This window comes from Notamacropus eugenii, chromosome 2, assembly GCF_028372415.1.
Source record: "Notamacropus eugenii isolate mMacEug1 chromosome 2, mMacEug1.pri_v2, whole genome shotgun sequence".
Lineage (NCBI taxonomy): Eukaryota > Metazoa > Chordata > Mammalia > Diprotodontia > Macropodidae > Notamacropus > Notamacropus eugenii.
Window position 1 is genome coordinate 431,790,721 of NC_092873.1, and position 11,571 is coordinate 431,802,291.

General features: G+C 37.2%; 1 pseudogene; it reads right to left on the bottom strand.

Annotated features, from left to right (window-relative positions):
• Window positions 1-4,083: 4,083 nt before the first annotated feature.
• Window positions 4,084-4,859, bottom strand: LOC140529370 (E3 ubiquitin-protein ligase RNF138 pseudogene; annotated as a pseudogene).
• Window positions 4,860-11,571: the final 6,712 nt, after the last annotated feature.

Consider the following 11,571-nt stretch of genomic DNA (forward strand, 5'->3'; position numbering starts at 1 on the left):
GTGAAAGAAATTTTCAGCCTAAGATAATCTGGAAGGCCAACAGGAAAGTTTGATAGCACTGGGCTCAGAGTGGAGCACAAGCCAGCCTTAGTGCACTGCATGGACAGGATTGGAGCAGGCTTCAGGGCTTGGAACCACAGGGAGCAGCTGAGGTTTCCAGATTTCTCAACCCACAAATGCCAAAGACAGCTTCAAAGATCAGTAAGAAAGCTCTTTCACCAAGGTAAGAGGGGAGTATTTTCTGGCCCTGGCCCCAGGGCGTTGTTAGCCACTGAGGCAGCAGCATCCACCTTTGGAGCCTTCAGCCTAAAGACCCTAGAGGAACTGAGCTGCTGATTTAGGTCTCAGTTCTGAGTGGCGATCCTGGAGTGAGGAAGAACATTGGAGTGGTGGAGCTGGTTGTGGCTATGGAAAGGGAATCCTACTTACAGATCCTGGGCAGATAAGAATGTTTGTGGTTGCTCACAGACCAGAGTGCAGGCTAGGAGCCTGCCCTTGATTGTGCCACCTTGGAGGAACTGAGAACTCACAGGTCCCTAGAGTATACACTCACCTTGACAAAGGACTCAAAATTCAAGTAACTGGCTGAGAAAATGCCTGGAAAAGGGGGAAAAGTAAGACTATAGAAAGTTACTTTCTTGGTGAAAAGGTATTTTCCTCCATCCTTTTTTTATGAGGAAGAACAAAACATTACAATCAGAGGAAGACATCACAGTCAAGGCTTCTACCTCCAAAACCTCCAAAAAATATGCAATTGTCTCAGGCCATGAAAGAGCTGAAAAAGGATTTTGGAAATCAAGTAAGAGAGGTGGAGGAAAAATTGGGAAGAGAAATGAGAGAGAAATGCAAGAAAATCATGAAAAGTGAGTCAACGGCTTACTAAAGGAAACCTCAAAAAATGTTGAAGAAAATAACATTTTTAAAATAGACTAATCCAAATGGCAAAAGAGGTCCAAAAAGCCAATAAGGAGCAGAATGCTTTAAAAAGCAGAATTTGCCAAATGGAAAAGGACATTCAAAAGCTTACTGAAGAAAATAGTTCTTTAAAAATTAGAATGGAGCAGATGGAAGCTAAAGACTTTATGAGAAACCAAGAAATTACAAAACAAAACCAAAAGAATGAAAAAATAGAAGACAATGTGAAATATCTCATTGGAAAAACAACTGACCTGGAAAATAGATCCAGGAGGGACAATTTAAAAATTATTGGTCTGCCTGAAAGCCATGATCAAAAAAAGCCTAGACATCATCTTCCAAGAAATTGTCAAGGAAAACTACTCTGATATTCTAGAACCAGAGGGTAAAATAGAAATGGAAAGAGTTCATCAATCACCTCCTGAAAGAGATCCCAAAAGGAAAACTCCTAGGAATATTGTAGCCAAATTCCAGAGTTCCCAAGTCAAGGAAAAAATATAACAAGCAGCCAGAAAGAAACGATTCAAGTATGGTGGAAATACAATCAGGATAACACAGGATTTAGCAGCTTCTACACTAAGGGATTGAAGGGCTTGGAATGTGATATTCCAGAGGTCAAAAGAGATAGAATTAAAACCAAGAGTCACTTACCCAGCAAAACTGAGTATAATACTTCAGGGGGAAAAATGGAATTTCAGTGAAATAGAGAACTTCCAAGCATTCTTGTTGAAAAGACCAGAGCTGAATAGAAAATTTGACTTTCAAATACAAGAATCAAGAGAAACATGAAAAGGTAAACAGGAAAGAGAAACCTTAAGGAACTCATTAAAGTTGAACTGTTTACATTTCTACATGGAAAGATATTATTTATAACTCATGAGACCTTTTTCGGTATTAGGGTAAGTAGAGGGAATATGTATATATATATACATATATATATATATATATATATATGTATGGGTATGTATGTATGTGTGTATTATATATGTGTAGGTATGTATATGTACATGGGTATATGTGTGCATGTGTGTATATATAAATTATATATTATATAATATGTATATATTGTATATATTATACACACACACATACACATACATAGAGGGCACAGAGTGAGCTAATTATGAAGGGAGAATACCTAAAAAAAAAAATTATTGTTGAATGGAATGTACTAGGAATAAGAGAAAGGGAGAGGTAGAATGCAGCAAATCATGTCACATAAAAGAGGGAAGAAAGAACTTTTACAATGTAGGGGAAGAGAGGGAGATGGCAGGAAATAATTGAGCCTTACTCTCATGGGATTTGGCATAAGATGGGAAAAACACATAGTCAATAGGATATGGAAATCTATTTTACCCTGCAAGAAGGCAAAGGGGAAGGGGATAGAAGAGGGAAGATAATAGAAGAGACATCAAATTAGGGAAAGGGATAATCAGAAGCAAACACTATTGTGGGAGGACAGTTCAGGGGAGAGAATGGAATAAATGAAGGGCAGGATAGGAGAGGGAAATGCGGTTAGTCTTTTACAGCATAACTATTATGGAAGTGCTTTGCATTGTTACACATGACCTGTATTGGATTGCTTGTTTTCTCAATGAGGGTGAGTGGAGAGGGAGGGAGCGAATGTGGAACTCAAAGCTTTAAAAATGAATGTTAATAATTGTTTTAGCATGCAACTGGAAATTAAGCTATACAGGCAATGGAGTATAGAAATCTATTTTTCCCTACAGGAAAATAGAGGGGAAGGGGGATGGAAGAAGTGTGGGTAATAGAAGAGAAGACAGACAGGAGGAAGGGGTGTATGGGGTGCATGCTGCCCTGGGGTGCGGAGTGGGGAGAGATGGGGAGAAAATTTTGAATTCAAATTCTTGTGGAAGTGAATGTTAAGAACTGAAAAATAAATAAAGTATATGTTTTTTAAAAGTATATTGTTTTCTGTCTTAATTTTTATTCTCCATCTCACTTCCTTCAGTGTCTGTGCCAAATCTATTCTCTCCTGAAGCCAGCTACACTGTTGCACTCTGTCAGAAAAGTTCTATGCCCAGTACTTCACATCAGAAGCTTCTCCTTCTGCCTAGATCACTTCAACATCATCTTTCTGTCTTTCTTGCTTTACTTCAGTCTTAAAGTAACAGATGGGCTTTCTCATTGTATATACTAACTCTTCTGCTTGTGCCCTTGTGCCTTGAGCCCATCCTTTCCTATCTCTTCTAAGGCCTTGCACTTCTTATCATCCCCTCTTGCTCTCCCTAATATCTATTCCTTCTTATCCACTGACACCTTCCCTACTGCTTTCAGAGATAACCATATTACCACATCTTTAAAAAAAGGAAAACAAAAACAAAATTTTCAACTTAATTTTATCATCCCTTCAAGCTACAAGATCTTGCCTCCCTTTCACAACCAAACTCCCAGAAAAAAAAGAATTGTCTACATTTGCCTCTATTTTATAATGACACACTCAGTTCTCAAATCCTTGCAGTCTGGCTTCTAGCCCCATCACACAAATGAAATTGTTCCATGTTAGGTAGCAATGACCAATTAATTGTTAAATTCAGCGGCTCTTTTCTCAGTCCTTTCTAGACATCTTCTCTGAATTTTCATGCCATTTCTTCCTCCTAGTTCTGCTCCTACCTGTCCTGCATTCTTTCTTTTGTGCATCATTCTCATTTTCTTTTCCTAATTTTTCCTCTACTACTCATCTCTTTAACTCCTCCAGAAATTCTTGTTTGTTCCAAATACCAGTTTTCTTTGAGCCTTTTTCTAGCTTTTTCATATTGTTGTATTCTGAATTTATGTTTTTGTCTTCCCTGCCACTGTGATAGCTTTTTTATAGTTAAATTCTTTATTGTTTGCTTATTTTCCCAACCTGTATCTTAATTTTGAACTTTATGTTAAAATTGGGGGTGGAGCACCACTGTCTCAAGCTTCAGCATTTTTTATGCTGCTATTTTCATTGCTAACTCTGGGCATCTGCAGGTTTTTGGTGCTTTGAAATTTAGTGTGATCCAGAGAGAGGTGTGGTCATTGCTTTTTTGGTGGTGTTATTTTGTTTTCAAACTGAATTCCTTTTTATTAATATACATAGCAGGTTATTGAAACATGAATTCATGTAGTTTTTCACTTAAAATGCTACTTTTTGATAGAAGATGTAGATGACTAAAGCTTTCAGAAATTTACTTGATAAGATTCTTCAATAGCAGTTTGATATTGTGTTTCTTCATCAAACTTAAGATTCAGAAATTCTCCATAATATCTTTGATTCACATGGCTAATAGAATTTCTAGTAATCTGTCTATGATCTCCCCTTGGAAGAGATACACAAAAAGGACATTCCATACACAGGGATGATCGAAAGAAGTGATTATTGTTATAATGAGCCAATAAATTCTGTCTTGTAAAGTTTACTTCTTGACACAAGAGGCACTTATATGTGGAATGCCTAGGAGAATTTGCATCTCCTTGATAGGTCTCTATGAGATGTTAGGTGTTTCACTCCGCATATAATCTACTGAATCTTGAGAAGTCTAAAGGTTTGGAATGATGGAAGACACACTCTATTCATTCTGATACTGTTTACAAAAATTTATAATGATGTCTCATACAATAGAATTTTCTCTGTTTTGAACAGTATCTGCAGCTACCAGAAAATTTCTTCATGATATTTTTGATGGTGAGGGCCTGTTCAGGACACGCTTGCTCTCTTCTAGGTACATTTCTATAATAGAAGGGAGAATGTATCCCACTTTTCCTTATAGCAGTCAGGCAACATTTTCTATAAAAATATATGCTGATAGGTTGCAGTCCGTACTGGGTTTTTGTATACTTCCTGACAGACAGGGCAGTAGAAGTCATCTTCAGTATAGGATGTGGCAGGAGAGAGCATCTGGTCATGGTGCAGGACTGGTGGGAGACCAGAAAAGCAGTGTTCACTCAGGAGCCAGATGGGGTTATTTCATATGAATTACTTAATTTTCTTTGTATGTGTTGTTTTCTTCTAATAGAATATAAGCTCCTTGGTGTGTATGGGGTGTTCATGGAGAACAAACACCTCTGCTGTGAGGGTTTGCTGAGCCCTTTTCAGGGCTGCTCATCTGTCTTTGGTGTCCATTTATCACCCAACTCTCATCTATGGCTCCAGGAAGCTGTAGCATGCACAACAGCACACCATGGTAAACCATCTTGGCACATGGGCTAAATCAGGTTCAGGGTAATAGACAAACCTCAAACCTGTCAGTAGTTAGGGGATTTCTACCCTAAGCAGGTCAAGACTTTCCCCAGCAGAATGGGCAGATGACAACAGTTTGTTCCAATGGCCATGAAAGTGGCTGAAGTAGGCATTGTGGAGTGCTTATAACTTGGTCAAGCATCAGAGACACCAGGGTCATCCACTGGATCCCCCGCCATTGCTAATCATCTTGATTTTTGTCCTGCCATGACTAGAAGAAAGAGTGAGGCTGACAACTTTGTGCAACTCTGCCTCACTTAAATCCAATTCACTCACAAGTCAAGACATCACCCCATGATGTTATTGGTCCTATTTGAAAGGATGAACAAACAACAAGCTCCTAGAGGATAGAGACTATTTGTTTTTTTTCCCTTTGTATCCTCAGCACCTAATATAGTACCTGGCAAGCAGTAAGAGGTAAATAAATGCTTATTTAGTAGGTAAATAGTGAGCAAACATTTATTAAGTGCTCACAATGTGCCAAGTCCTATGGTAGGTGCTAGGGATACAAATGCTAATGAAAAGAAAGACAACACCTGCCTTTAAGGAACTTACATTCCAATGTGGGAAATGGGAAAAGTCAATACATAAAAGGGGAGCTAAAGGTGAGTGTGTAGGGGGAGAGGATGTAGCATGGTGATGAGGAAGAATGAAAGATGACTAGCCTTGGCCCTTCCTCTAAAAGGAGGTTCCAGAAGGCACTCATCAATGGGAGAAGGGGATCACAGGGATGGAGAGAAAAGGAAGAAGAGGCATGGTGGTGAAATCTGGAGAAAGAAGGATTATTGAATTGAGGTAATATTTCCACTGCTCTCTCAGTGATCCCTTGGATTTTGTTAGTCATTTTAGAGGCAGAGGCACATTAGCCTGATGTCTTCAAGGATTGGCCAAAAATTATTCCAAATTCCTTTTCTTGTGTAATGACTGATATGTAAATTATGTTATTTTATAAGTTTGGTTTTGATTGTTTTTTTTCTTTGAGGAGGAAGGGGGAGATTTATTTTTCTAAAAATGTATTACATTATATTTGCCCATAGTGAAACTCATAAGATTTTCTGGGTTTTAATTTTCTTTTAAAATGCCAAGATTTAATCCTAAATTTAAACCAGGTTAAAATTTCACTATCTAGGGGCTCTTAATTCTTATAAATTTGGAGGTGTTATTATGCATCTCGTCTTTTGAAAACATTAAGTAAAACTAGCCCTAGCACCCTGGAAAGCCTAACGCTTTATCCAAACGAATGACCTATCTTTTTATACCTTCTTTTTTCTTCTTTCTATAATCCACATCCCAACGATGGCAATCACATGGTAATTCAATTTCTCAAAAAACAAAAAAGTTTTCATTTGGGGTCCTTTCTAGGAGACCTGGCCATTGAACGTTTTTGTAATATGTGTTTGAAAGATTTTCTTTCATGAAGCAACCTACCTGTGCTCTTATCACCATTCACATTCTAACTGCTTGGTGTTGCTCCTTTCTTATGCTTGTACTTCACATTTGGTTCTGATAAGACCTTCACCCTGAGGCAGCCATTGAGGATGTTTTATCTTCACTATTCTATGTGTGCTTAATGTTCTTGTAGGCTTACATGTGACATTTCTGCAAGATCATGCCTTCATCTAAAAGGTTGCACTGAAGAATGCCAAAATATTTGATCCTTTATTAAAATTTTTTGTAATACTTTGTTTAGGAATAGTAAAGGCAAAGTCAACCCTCCCCTTCCCCTTTCCCCCCTACAGGTGTGTTTACCTTCTAGGGGAGATTCATGAACTATTTAATATTTAAGTGTTTTATATTTCTCTGTCTTTTCATAGGCTCCTGTAAGTCCTTTGAATTTTATATGTTTTGCCTAAGGGATAAAATAAAGCCAATAACCCTACCTAATACCCATATTGTACATTGAGTTCTTGTATAGGAATTGGGTATTCTACTATCCATATTTGGGGAACTTGGACAAGAACCACATCTAAATTTAATTTTTTTCAGAGTAATCTGGAATAAAATTACAGGATGGAAACAACAAGCCAAAGAGGAAAAAATGACCTTTGTAGCAGCCAGACCTCAAGGATTGAGCTTTATCCATGAGGGCCCAGGGTCCTTTGGAGATCCCAGGGCTACAGATTATATTATATTTAGCTAGTCCTGAAGAGCTAGACCAAAGCCAAAGACATCTGTAGTCTCTAGATAGAATTGTAATGTTGAGCTGTTAATGCTGCCTGAAACTCTCCCAATCATTAGATCTCTTAACACAAAGCTGACAAACCATCCAAATGAGGTTTCCACTAGTTCTTATATGACCTTAGCTTAGCTTCCTAAGCTCTAAAGGAAGTTTAGTTTTGACCTTAGAAGATGTGTTCCAGTGTGTTTGGGAATTGGAGTTCAGAAACTGACCATGAGTGAAGTGTACATGTTTCTGCTAACTATTACTTGCCATATCAACCAGGTAATGAGTGTGTATTCTTTCCTTGGTTCAAAACCCTAACTGAATAAAATTCCAGATGAACTAGCAAAATTGCATAGTTAGTGCCAACCTCTTGACTGCTCCACTACTCTTGACAGAGTGACTTGCAATGTGTCTTTTAGAAAGTCTAAACAGATACCTATGCGTTGCCCATTGTCTACAAGCATAATTGCCTCCTTAGAAAATGTTGATTAGTCATTATTTCCTCTTATAGAAACCATGTTACCTTTCTCCAAATAAGTTATGCGCAAAAGTATTATGCTTTGTTGTGGATTCTATCTGTTTACCTGATATGTCAGACTCTCCAGGGGTAATTCCAGTGTCCTTGCTAGAACTGGTTTAACTTGTCATTCTCTAATTCTGTAGAAGGGATTCATATTACATATTTTTCCCATTTTATAATTTCAACCAATTCTTTAAAAATCTCTCAGATGAATGTTATATATCAAGTATAGGTCATCTTTTGCAGTTACTACCAGCATCTGAATTGATAGCACAGACCATTCCATTTTAAGAGATAATTTATGCAAATCATTTGAATCTGTCACCACAAAGGTTGTAAATATATTCACTATTGGAAATATCACCATAAAGAAAAAAGGCTATTTAAAAAGAAAATTAGCATCAGTATTTGTAGTATTTTTTTTCTGAAGAACTAGAAACAACTAAAAAATCTAACAGTTGGTGAATGACTGGACAAATTCTGATATATCAGTGCCATATAATACTGTTTCCATTTCGAATCATAATTGTTCAGTTAAATTCAATAAGCCTATTAAGTACTAACTACATAGAGACATTTTGATGAGGCAATGGATAGAAGGCTTGATGTAGAGGGAGGAAGGAAGGAAGGAAGGAAGGAAGAAAGACCTATTACGTACCTACTACATGCCAAGCATTGTGCTAAGATGATTTACAAATCATCTCACTGGATTATCACAACAACCCTGCAAGATAGATACAACTATTATCCTCATTTTACAGTTGAGGAAACTGAGGCAGAGAGAAGTTAAGTGATTTGCCCAGGTTCACACAGCTATAGTAAATGTCAGAGACTAGATCTGAACTCCAGATTTCCTGACTCCAGGCTTCAGTAATGAAAAACAATGCTGGAAAAGTAGGTGGGAACCAGATTGTGGATAGTCTTAAAGGCCAGACAAAGGAAGAATAAGTTTAATTTTAAGGTTGAATAGTATATGCCATCAGTTGTCCAGGTGAAGAAAATCTGTTGAAAATGTAGGCCTCTCATTCAAGGGAGAGTTAAGTCTAGCTATGGAGATTTGGAAGTCAAGTGAGTGGATAAATTAAATTGATTAAATGATAGTGTATAGAAAGGGGAGAACTATGATAGAAACTGGGGATGATTAACTTTTTTAAGCAAGTGAACTAGCTTAGGAGATCAAGGAGCAGAGAACAGGTAGAAGGGAAACTAAGAGAAAGCAGTGTCATGGAAACCAAGGGAAAGAGAGAAAACAAGAAAGGTAGCTGATTAACAGCATTAAATGATATAAAAAAGTAAAAAATCATGAAGTCTGGGGAAAGGACATTAAATTTAGCAAAGTCATTGGGAACTTTTGAGGGAGCAATTTTGGGAGAGTAACGTGGTCAGAAGTCAAACTGCAAAGGAAGAAGCAAATGGATGAGAAAGTGGATCACTGAACGTAGACTGTTTTTTATAGGAATTTGGCAGTAGAAGGGAAGAGAATGTAGTAGAAAAGTATCATCATACTTTGAGGTGACAGGGACAAGGGAAAGTTTGCTAAAGATTGAGGAGATGTGAGCTGATTTGTAGGCTTGAAGGAAGGTTCCAGAAGTGGTGGGTTATTTTGTTTGATACAGGATGGTTAAGTGGCATAGTGGATGGAGTGTTAGCCCTAGAGTCAGAAAGACCTGAGTTCAAATACGGCCTCAGACACCTATTAGCTGTACGATCCTGGGCAAGTCACTAAACCCTGTTTGCCTCAGTTTCTTCATCTGTAAAATAAGCTGGGGGAGAAAATGACAAACTGCTCCAGTATCTTTGCCAAGAAAACCCCAAATGAGATCTTGAAGAATTGGACACCAACTCAAAAACAACTCAACAACATTCTGTTCAGTAATGATCTCCTAGTGGAAAGTTTATGGAAATTACAACTACACACAAAAAAGCAAAAGTTCCTGGAGTCTAACTCTGGCTTTCTGAATTCAGAGGTCATTAACCATAGTTTCTACCCAATCTGAGTGTAACTGCTGAGGTTCCATTTTCATTGGTTACTGAGTAGTGTCTCCCAGACATCTATTTTTGCTTATTTTCTACAATTGTCTGTGAGGACAATTTATAACCAGAAGCTTGGATAACACACATACACATACACACACACACACACACACACACACACACACACGCTAGCCAAAAATAAAAGGAAAAAAACCCTGTTCCCTAACGCAGCTTATCTTTTAGATCCCAGGAAGGCAAGGTGTACCACAAAAATGACTCTTCCTAGTATTAAATTAGTGTTTATTTAGGTCTGAAGGAATCATTAGACCATAAGCTCCTTAAGGGCTCCTTGTCTTTTGCCTCTTTTTTATATCTGTAGCATATAACACAGTGCCTTGCACATAATAGGTGCTTAATAAATGTTTACTGAATGAATGAATTAATAAAAAAAGAGAATGAATCAATCTCCAGTCTATCACATTTTTTTGGTCTAAAACTTTATTGCCTTTGGTAGAAGTAATAAATGGTATATTGCATATCTTCTTTTATTTTAAAATAATTTAATTTTTTGTTACATTTTAAGTTCCAGACTGTCTCCTTCCCTCTCTCCCCACCCCACACCAGAAAAGGCCACCATTTCACACAGACATATATACACACACATGCAAAATTTACATATATATGTATATATATACATATATATATAAATTTATCAGTTCTTTCTCTGGAAGTGGATAGTATCTTCTTTTGTAGTTGATTTGAGTATAATACTCCAAATAACTTAGTCATTCCAAGCTGTTCTTCGAACAACATTGCTGTTAACTGTGTACAATGTTCTTGTGGTTCTGTTCATTTTATCCCTCGTTATTTCATTCAATCATTCTCATTATTTCAAATCAATCAGCTCATCATATTTTCTACATTTAGCAAACATTTATCTCTAAATGAGTGTTTGGTGTTTTTTTTTTTTTCGTAACTTAACTGACACACCTGGGAGGAGGAATAGTCATTGCATGTGTATCCTGATTAGGTTTGTTACATGATATTCTTTAAAGCCAGCAGAGGTCTCAGGAAAATTAGAAGTGTGGGTGCTACGGTTCATCAGGCTTGTATTTTTAACTAGCTAACCAAGTGACAAAGAGGCCTGCAATTTCTACTCAGCTCATGTCTGGGAAGGAGACAGCTCCCCAGATAGCTGATTGAGATTGCAACACCATTAATAGATTACTGGACTTTTTTATAGAGAAAAGGTCCCATTTCTGAGAGGTCAGTGATGTTTTACTTTTCCAGTTTCCAAGTACTGTATTTTAAGTCAGTGATTGGTTGATTGGACTGGTAGATACAAGGGTAGCTGTAAATTTGGGGTGTAAATCAAAATAGTGAGAAACAATAATGTAAGTAAGCAGGAAAATAAAGTTAGTATGAACCTGAGTATTTTTAAAGAGTTGTCTTTATTTCTAAGTAAATTGATTACTGGCAAGAAAAATGGCCATGAGGCATGTCTTTTCACTAGTAGGTGTATTTCCAAAGAAGATTAGGGAAAAAGGAAAAGAATTTATATATTCTAAAATATTTATAGCAGCCCTCTTTGTGGTGGCAAAGAAATGGAAATTGTGGGGATGCCTGTCAGGTGGGGAATGGCTAAATAAATTGTGGTATAGGATCATAATGGAATATTGCTGCGAGATAAGAAATGATGAGCTTGTTGATTTTAGAAAAACATAGGATAGTCTTGCACAAAATAATAAAGAATGAAATAAGCAGAACCGA